General features: G+C 37.8%; 1 pseudogene; it reads right to left on the reverse strand.

Annotated features, from left to right (window-relative positions):
- Positions 1-322: 322 nt before the first annotated feature.
- On the reverse strand, positions 323-423 carry LOC120891022 (U6 spliceosomal RNA; annotated as a pseudogene).
- Positions 424-10,373: the final 9,950 nt, after the last annotated feature.

Below are 10,373 nucleotides of genomic sequence, written 5' to 3' on the forward strand. Positions count from 1 at the left end.
CTTTTCACCTGCTTATTGGTCCTTTTTACATATTCTTTGGAGAAATGTATATTCAGATTCTTTACCTTTTAAAAACTGTTATATTTTTTAACTATTATGTTGTAAGAGCTCTTTGTATATTCTAGATGCATGTCCTTATAATATATGATTTGCAAGTATTTTCTCCCATTCTGTGGGGTGGATTTTTACTTTTTCTTTCCTTGTTTTTTTTTTTAAGTCAGACTCTCTTTTATTTAAAAAATTATTCACAAAACACCCATTTATGGATTTAGCTTTGTCAAAAAGCTGAAAGTGGTGTTTGAAATTCCATTCTTACATTTAAAATAATATAGAATGCTTTGTTAATTTGCATGTCATCCTCACACAGGACCATGCTAATCTCTGTATTGTTCCAGTTTTAATGTATGTCCTGCTAAAGTGAACACTGACTTTTTGCCTTTGCAGCATAAAAGTTTCAAATTTGATGTGATTTCTTTTTTTGTTCTTGTTTTTTTTGACTTCTGCTGTATCAATGTACACAAATTGCTCGTCACCCCCTGTTTAGTTTGCTGTAGCCGGACTGCGGCAGTTTTTGTATTTTGCAATACTAGGATTAAACCCAGGATTGCTCACTGAGCTATGTTCCCAGCCCCCTTTTTATTTTTTATTCTGAGATGGGGTCCTGTTAAGCTGTCCAGGATGGCTTTGAACTTGGGATCCTCCCATCTCTACTAACCAAATCACTGGAATTAGGGCCACGGTGCTCTACTTAATTTGTTGTGATCTTTGTGATAAAGTTCAACTTCTCTGTTTTTCTTTTGTCACTTGTGCTCCTGTTGTTATATCTAACAAGACTTTGTCTAACTCATGTTTACAAAGATTTGATTGTTTCTTTTAAAAGTTTTATATACTTTTTTTTAATGGTCTTAAGTTTTAACAGTTAGGCCTATAATCAATTTTAAATGAATTTTTGTGTTAGTGTATTTTCCTCCTCTGTAATTTAAATTTTGAGTTTGTCAAATCCAAAAGAAATACTGAAGAGTAAAAAAAGAAAAGATAGTTATTATTCATTTTATTCTTTTTCTTAAAACATTTTAATTTGGATATTACATATATGTCAAGTTTTTAAGTTTAAATATATCCAAAGATGTTCTATGTGTATCTGTATAAACCATTATGAAAATAGATAATATATTTCACATTACTGTTTATTCATTCTAATAGTAATTTGAAAAGCCATTATTTGAAAGCCATTATTATTGTTTAATGGTTATTTAATTCAACAATGTTGAGCATTGTTCTGGGCACTGCAGATTCTGTTTTTAACAAACCAAGCAAGGCACCTGTTTTCATGGAGATTACAAGCTGGTTGAGAGAAACAAGATGTAAACAAATAAATACTTCAACAGAATAATTTTCAGAGAGTAGTAAGTACTATTGAGGTGTAATGTGAAGAGTGGACAACGTTTTTGGATATTTTGGTGAGAAAGCCCACTGAGCTGAGGCCTGAATCTGGAGAAGAAACCCATCTTTGCAAAGATTTAAAGAAAAAGCAGAGAAAAACAAACAAACAAAAACAGCAAGCAGGAAAGCATGATGTAGGAAGGAGTTAATAGGTTCCAAGACACAAAACCAAACCAAAAATCTCTTCATGTCTCTAGCCAAGTGACAGTAAGCTTGGGGAGGTGAGCTGGGGAACACAAAGGTACTTAAGTCTGTGCTTTCATTTGCTTCCGGTTTTTCTATCAAAGAAGATCCTTCAGCTAACATGGTAATCGAGTTGAAAATTTAAACCAAGAAACTATTCGGTAACCAAAATTTTCATGCATTATTCTAAAAGAAGCCAGATCAGCTACATTCTTAAAGCTCTAAGCTAATATCTTAGATTTACTGTTTTTTTTTTTTTAAACTAAGAGTTCCCTTTTTGTACTTTGCTCTTAGCTTCTGTGAAGTGAATTAGAGGTAATAATACGAAACAAAAATTGCTGGCAGAAGCTGTCTTTATGGTGATTTTATATGCAGAACATGCCCAGATGATGTCCTGAAAACTGAAGAGTTGAGAGAAATAATTATAAGCACAATTGTCATAGCCATTATCTCCATAGCTCTGACTAATCTTCAGAAGCTACTGCTCTTGATTACTGGCCAGAATCTCTTAGGTTTCTGCTGCTTCCTGAGGAAACAACTGGTAAGGGTAGAGAAGATGGAGCCTCTATGGTAGACATTCATCGTGGAAACTTTGGAGCAGATTGTGTGCATGCAGAGATCTCAGGTCAAGCAGAGATACAGGAGTGAGGGTTACAAGGGTTCACTGCCCACCATCATCCCAGGCAATTTCTCCTTTTGAGTCCTTCTGTGTAGAAACTGGGTTTTATACACTTTAACTAGAGGTCTCCTACTTCCTAGAACTTGCATGCCAAATTTGAGCATATTTCCAGGATAGAAATTATCCTCAGAAGAATCTAACAGCAATTGTACAGAAAAATAAAGTAGATTAGTGTTTGCCTGGTGCTGTGGAGGGAAAATGATGAAGAATGACCAGTGATTGCTAATAGGTATGGGGCTTCTTTTTGGAACAAAGAGAATGTTCTAAAATCAGATTGTAGTGTTGGTTGTACAACTCCTTGAGTACATTAAAAAACATTGAATTGTAAACTCTAAATGGGTGAATTGTAGGAATATGAATTCTATCTTAATGGAAGTTTTTTTAGAAAACAAAAATTATCTGGTACATTTAAAAGACTAAGAACTACCTGCTCTTCAGCATGAATTTCCTCTCCATGTCTTATTTTCTTTCTTTTATTTTTTTTTACATTTTCAGTGTTATTTTTATTAGAGTTTATAGTTTACATAGTAGTTGAGTTCATCCCAACAAAATCATACATGCATGAAATTCCCTCTTTTCCATCCTGTCCTACCCCTCCTCCTCTATTTTCCCCTCCTATTCTCCTGGACTTCTTTTCACCTGTCTATTTATTTACATTTGATTGATTCTTTTTACTTATACATAAAGGTGCAATTCCCTGTGGTATATTTATTATATGCATATAACAGGAATTTTAAAGAATTCATTCTTCATTGCCACCATGTCTTATTTTCTAATCTCAGAATATTTATAGTTACCTCATACTGAGCACTTATTATGGGCCAGACACTATATTAGGCACTTTATATATAATTAATCATAACAAACTATGAAGGAGCATATTATCCACTCTAAACATGAAGACAACTAATGGCAGGCTAGATTTGAATTCAGTTGCAAGGAGCTCCAAAAACTCTTGTTCTTTCAACCATGCTATAGTACAATAGTACCCCCATCCATAGTTAGCCTCTGAAAATTTTATTTCTGTGGTTTCAGTTACTGTCCATTAACTGCAGTCTGAAAATATTAAGTGAAAAATTCTGGAAATAAACAATGCATAAATTTAAAATTGCACAGTTTTGAGTAGTGTGATGAAATCTGATGCTCTCCTGCTCTGTCCCATCCAGGATACGAATCATGTCCAGCATATCCACACTATCCATGCTACCTGCCCATTAGTCCTTAGCAGTCATTTGACCTATCAGGTTGTCACAGTATCGCAATACTCACACATAGGGTTTAGTATTATCCACAGTTTCAGGCATTCACTGGGATCTTGAAAGGTATCCACTGTGGATAAGTGTGTGTGTGTGTGTGTGTGTGTGTGTGTGTGCACGTGCGCATGTATATATACTTCTGAAACTTCCAACAGAATAGCTACAAAGATATAACTTTTGAAGACAATGTAGGGTATTATTTCCCTTTCATGCCAGTCTAATAAATCATTACTTTCCAATACTTCTTCTTCCTGTTATTTCCCAAATGTCTGTCTCCTCTTCATCCCTGTGACCAGCACTCCAATATAGGACTTCATTTCTCACCAGGAATATTACTGTAACTAGAGCCCTGGTGTCAGATCTCATTTGATCTGGATTATTTGATCATATTATTCCTTTAGGTAAAGTCTTTCATGGTTTCCCACTACATTTAAGGACAAAATCCAAAAATCCTTTGCAAAGCCCTGAATGCCTACAACAAGCTGGTGCCTTTTTCTTTCCAGCCTCCTCATCCTCTTCCTACCCCTGCCTCTTGCATCCTAATCCTCAAATCATCAGGATGCTCACTCTACCCCTTTCTTCTTCTGCATGTGCCCAGTGCACATACTCATGCCCCAGACCCTTTATGTATCTGACAACACATTCTGTTCTAGTACTTTAATGTGGCAAATTCCTTTTCAGTCAGCAGGTCTCACCTTGGCTTCTTGTGAGAAGCCTGCCCAGTGCTCTGAAATTACTTCCTTCTACCTCAATCATATTACTTATCATATTTTACAATGCCATGTTTGTTTCTCTATCTCTAGTAGTTTGTAAATATTTGCAATGGGGGTATTTTGTTTAGCTATTATACCCTCCATGCCTAGTGCTTAGCACATAAAAAATATCTATTGAAGGAATGAAGTTTCTCTATATTCTAGCTAGATTCGATTATAAGTCCTTTTGTTTTCAGTGCTTAGTATGCATCTTTTTTCTAAATATTTCTTCAGTTTTATCTTGTTCTTACTGAGCATTTACTATATGCCAAGCAGTATGTTAAGTATTTCATATGAATTAACAAATTTGAAACTCATAATAACTATTTCAGGTCACTGCTATCATTAACCCATTTTACACGTGAGACCCAAGACACAGAAATGTTAAATAACAAGTTGAATAACACTGAGGAGGTAATTGGCAAAGCTACGGTTCAAATAAAGCAATTTGGTTTCTGCACTTTTGGTACTGTGCCATACTACCTGTGTGTCTGTGAGTGCTTGCCAAATGAAGGAATGAATAAATAGGATCCTTCCCAATGTCTGTGGGTGTAGAACTGTGAGCCTATTTAAGGAGGGAGGTAGAAGACACACTCCGATCTGTAATGTACTTAATATCTCATAGGAGTAATGTCGTAGGTTTCACTGGAATAACTGATATACTATGGATCCTACTATGGAGGTGCCAGCTGCAGAGGATGAACTTGACTTGCCCATGGTGCTAGGGAATAAAGACTCTCAGACCATCACCCTACTCTACAAGCATGTGGCTTAGGGAGCATATTTCTTAATGTGTCCAAGCTTTAGTTTCCTTTTCTATTTTATAGGAATGTAATTGTTAGGAATCTCTTAGGACTATGCATATTCAGTCAGTTTACAAAGCAGAGTTTGCAGTTTAGTGCTCCAAAGAGGAAATATAAGCAGGAAAATGTTTTTTTTTCCCCCCGCCTTGGGGAGATGCAGTAGAGCCAAGAGATCCTGTCAGGGTTTTGAGAAAAGCTGCCATTACCCTTTCCAAATAAATATGAGGAGGGAGGAGAATGGTCCAAGTGTAAGCTAGTTCTGCTATTTCTTAGCAAATTGGGGAAATCAGATAGGAAACACTAAAAGGAAATGTTGGAGACACCACACAAGCAACCACCTTAAGGATTCTCCACAGCTCATTAAGAGGTACCAGACCATATACTTACAGTTAGAAAACACCTCTCTTTTGAAGAATTTAAGCAGATTTAAAATTGGAACCTTTCTAGCCCAAGGACATTCCAAATTCTATGAACAATTTTTAATCTTTCTTCCTTTCCCTCAATCATTGTTTTCCTCTAGCTATAAACTTTCCCCTACAAACTTTTTTTTTTAATGTGCTAGGAAAATCCTTGAGTTCTGTTGTTTATTTTGATAGGAAACAGCTAAAAATGAAAGTAAATGAAAACAGAAATACTCATTCCCACAGGGGCTGGGGATAGAGCTCAGTTGGTAGAGTGCTTGCCTTGCATGCACATGCGCAAGGCCCTGGGTTCAATCCCCAGCACCTCAAAAAAAAAAAAAAAAAAAAAAGAAATACTCAGTCCCCTTGGCTGCATTCCAAGAAAGATGCCAAATGTCAGAGGTCTTGCTGAAAGCTATCCCTGATCTTCTAGCCAGCAACAATCTAAACATTGGATGGCTTTAGGAACTCTTCCCAGCGAAGTTCTATAAGCAGAACTGATGGTAAAATATTAGAGTCTTAAGCTTCCAAATCATTCACTAATGAGCCTCGGGTCATAGATCACATGCAATGGATTCAGAAATGTGACTGTTCATTTCTCTGGGAAATGAACATATATTACAATGGGGAAGCACAGATCCTGGTCCCACCAACTTGGTGACTTTGCACTAATTGCTTATACTCACCAAACTACTGTTGTCTCTAATATTAGGAATAAAAAGTCCTCACCTCACAAAGTTGTGGTAACAATGACAAGTTCTTTGGCTGAGGGTGTAGCTTAGTGTTAGAACGCTTTCCTGGCGTGTACAAAACCCTGGGTCTCCTAGTATGCATAAAGCCCTGGGTTTCATTCTCAGCATGAAAAGAAAAGAAAAGAAAAGAAAAAGAGGAAGTTCCTGACACATTGAAAATACCTACTCAGTAAATGTTAGTTACCACTAGTACTAGTCCTGACAGCCCTGAATATCTATCCAGAAACCAATACCTTGTTTTGTGGTTTCTAGTACAGAGTTTCTGGACACGCCACCCTTAGATTGTTTCCATTGTGTTTACAACAGTCAGTTACCCAAGAAAATCGGGCAAGTTTAATAACTCAACCGTGAGTTTCCAAGGCAAAGTAAAAGTGACTCCCTGAAAGGAAATGATTTGAATAGAAGACAAATGATACACTTATTAATAAGAGTACCTATCACCTTCTGAGCACCTAATACATCATCCCACTGAATCATCACATAGCAGTTATGGGACTATCATTAATCCTATTTTATTAATAAAGAAACTGGGGTTCTTAGATCCTTATGTACATAATAAGTGGTGGAGCTGAGATTTATTCCTGGGCTATCAAACTCCAAACCTTCTTCTCTTTGCAGTCTTAGAGCTGAAATTTTCAAAATTTAGCAAGGTAGCCTAGAAAAGCTCAATATTTTTCTTAACATGGCCCTGTGGCAAATGCTCAAAAAGCAATTCCTCTCAGTACCCTCTGACCTTACCTGGTGATCAAGAGTCCTTGTTAAGCACACTTATCATAGGTACATGCTTGGTTTGAAGAGATTCTGAGAGAGACTTATTTTTAATTATATTAGAAGGAACCCAAAAGACAGAGATAATACCTTGCATCTGTCTTATCTACCCACACATGGTGATGCTAATGGGGCAGAGCTTGCAAAGAACTCCAAGAGGGACACAGTTCCAATCAAAGCAATCATGTGCCCCAAATACTCCTGTGGCAGAAACTATTTTCCAAAGATAAACACAGTAATAGTCATCCCACATGTTCTGTTGCAATGTGATCTTGCAATTCCCCCATCAGGAGGTGGAGTAATACACAGGTTTGTTGGTTCAATTTAGCCATACCACATGTGTATGTATTTCAAAACAACATATTATTATACATAATAAATGCATTTACATTTTGTCACCTGAAAAAAAGAGGTGGAGTCTGTTTTTCTTATCCTTGAATCTGGGCTGGTCTTCATGACTTATTTGATCCATAGAATTTGTTGCAAGTGAGGTTATGGGTCTTCTGAGGTGAGGTCAGGCACAACACATCAGCTTTTGCTTTGGACTTTTGGACTATTCACTCTTGAGAGATTCTTTCTGTGAAGCCCAAGTCACATGTACATAAACCATATGAGGAAACTCCATGTGACAACCACAGTGGAGCTCCCAATCCACAACAAGGTTCAGCTGCCAGCCTAGTGAGTTGCATTTTCTAAAAAGTGAAGAAGATTCTACAAACTACATCCAAGACTTGAATATGCATCCTGGGCTAAAATCTTAGAGCAGCATGCTAAAGAGGAAGAACTGACTCCTCCACTAGGATCTTACATTGATTTGGTAAGAATAAATCATGGTAGACATAGGGATTGGCACAAAATGCATATTCAAGAAATACCTCCTTTATCAGTTAATCATATTTCTTTTTTTTTTTAATGGAGTTACCACAAATTTCATAAGGAATAACAAAACATTCCATTAGTTCCACAAAGGAAAAAAAAAGAGGTCAGTCACAAGATAGGAGAGTTGGGAGATTTTTATTTAATTGACAACTCTCAGTACAAATACTTGGTAAAAGTCAGAAGGAATAGGCCACTCAGCCAAACTTCTTGTTGTGTATACATTTGAGCAGAGGATTGATCCCACAGATTTTAACATTTTTTCTAAATGCCTCTTTAGCATTTTCCTGGGTAGGATCTGTGCATCAGTACTGTGGGAATGTTCTGATTATCTGTTGTTGCATAACAAACTACTCCCAAATTTAGTGAATTACCTAGCACAGTGGAGTGAAAAAAATGGATTTTAGTGATATTGCTTTGTGATTTGCTAGCAGAAAAACTTTGGGCAAGTTACATAACCTCTATCAACCACAACCCATTCCGCACAGGCATGATGTAGTTAAACAGAAACCCCGAGGTCAATTGGCTGTGTTCAGTCCCCAGAGAACCAGAGCAGGTGGTTCCTCTGCCAGGGAGACAATTGCAGTGAGAGGCAGGAAGCAACCAAAAGGGAAAAGATCTTTGAATAAGAGAAGAGTTTTCCAGGCAGCAACTGGCCCAGGGGATGACCTTTTTTCCAACAGACTGTAGACACAGAGATCCTAACTGCTCATCCTTCCCCCATGGGTTGGAAAAGAGTCACTGACTTTTAGATCCTTGGGAGGGATTTTGACTTTGAGGGAGAGTCATGGCTCCCAATATATGTGGGTCTGTTTTGTTACTATTAGGTCCAGAAACAAAACATAAGGGTAATATAAATCTCAATAACAGAAAATAGGTAGCATAGGGAAAGCACATGCTTGAAGGTCCCAACTTGAGCTTCAGAGATATACGGTGTGCAGTTGGCAGATCAGCATTAAAATATGAAAGCAAAATATGCAGGGACAGCCTGGAGGCTGGACCAGAGCTGCTGAAGAGCTTGTGACGAAGTCCTCCTGTTGAAAGCCCTCCTGAGTATGAGTAGACACTTTTTGTGTTTGTTTGTTTGTTTTTGGTACCAAGAATTGAACTCAAGGGCACTTAACCATTGAGCCACATCCCTAGTCCTTTTTATTTTTTATTTTGAGACAGAGTGTTGCTAAATTGCTTAGGGCCTCACTAAGTTGCTGAGGCTGGCCTTCAACTTGCAATTCTCCTGCCTCAGCCTCAGCTGGGATTACTGGCTTGTGCCACCTTGCCTGGTATGGTAGATGAAAAACCAGCGCCCCCACCTCAGAGCAAAGCCTGTCCAAGGAAGGAGGCATGACCCTTGTCCTTGGAAAGACCCACAGAGCACTCCTAGGCACATACCCTTATCTACAAATAACAGGAGAGATCTGCTGAGCCAGCAACCCCCTAGCAGCCACCAATCAGCATGAGACAGGGAAATACCTGGGATGCCAGATGACCCTCCCAGTAGTTTATGGTGGTTGATAACATGTTGGGAAACCATGTAGTTCAGCACATACTCCCCTCATAGCTTAAACCAATAAGTTCAAATGAATCCCCCTCTTGTACTAACCAATTACCCTTACCCAACTTGTTCCCACCAGTGAATGTGCTAATCATGTTTTAGAGTTGTTTTATGATTTTCCCGCGGTGTGTGATGATTTGCTAAGAGATGCTATGATGTATGTGAAGTCCCTGCCTTCCCCAAAGAGTGTATAAAACTGCTGCAAACCCTGGGCTCGGGGCCTCTCAGCGTCACCAGTTGTGTGCGCGCGGAAGACAGAGCTAACTCGCAATGAACACATCTTTGCTGCTTACATCGAACTTGGTCTCTGGTGGTCTTTTGGGGGTTCCGAATTTGAGCATAACATAGACTTTTGACATTAGCCCCAAATGAGGTTATATGTTTGCCTGTCCTTGAGATATATTGAAAGAAGACTATGTTCACCATGCAATTTGAAACTTGTGTTTCACTGTAATTCTAACCACTTGGGTGGCTGAAGCAGGAGGATTGCAAGTTTGAATTCAAACTCAGCAATTTAGCAAGGCCCTAAGCAACTTAGGGAGATGGCGTTTGAAAAGAAAAAATAAAGAGGCCTGGATCTATAGCTCAGAGGTAAAGCACCCCCAGTAGCAAAAACAAAACAAAACAAAACAAAACAAGCAAACAAACTTGTTTGTGTTCCACTATGGAACTACCACCTGCAATGAGTTAGCAATTAATATTTTTTAAAATATTAATATGTTTAATAGATCAATCTCTAATAAATTTGTATATAAACACATATGTTGCTTTTATTTTATGTTAACAAAACTGTAAACCAAAATATAACCACTACCACAGTATTGGTAGTGGTTACATTTTGGCTTATTATTTTTACTATTTTTAGCACTAGTATTTACTAGTCAGTGTAGATAGATTCTCAAAACCCA

This window comes from Ictidomys tridecemlineatus, chromosome 11 (assembly GCF_052094955.1).
Source record: "Ictidomys tridecemlineatus isolate mIctTri1 chromosome 11, mIctTri1.hap1, whole genome shotgun sequence".
Taxonomy (NCBI): domain Eukaryota; kingdom Metazoa; phylum Chordata; class Mammalia; order Rodentia; family Sciuridae; genus Ictidomys; species Ictidomys tridecemlineatus.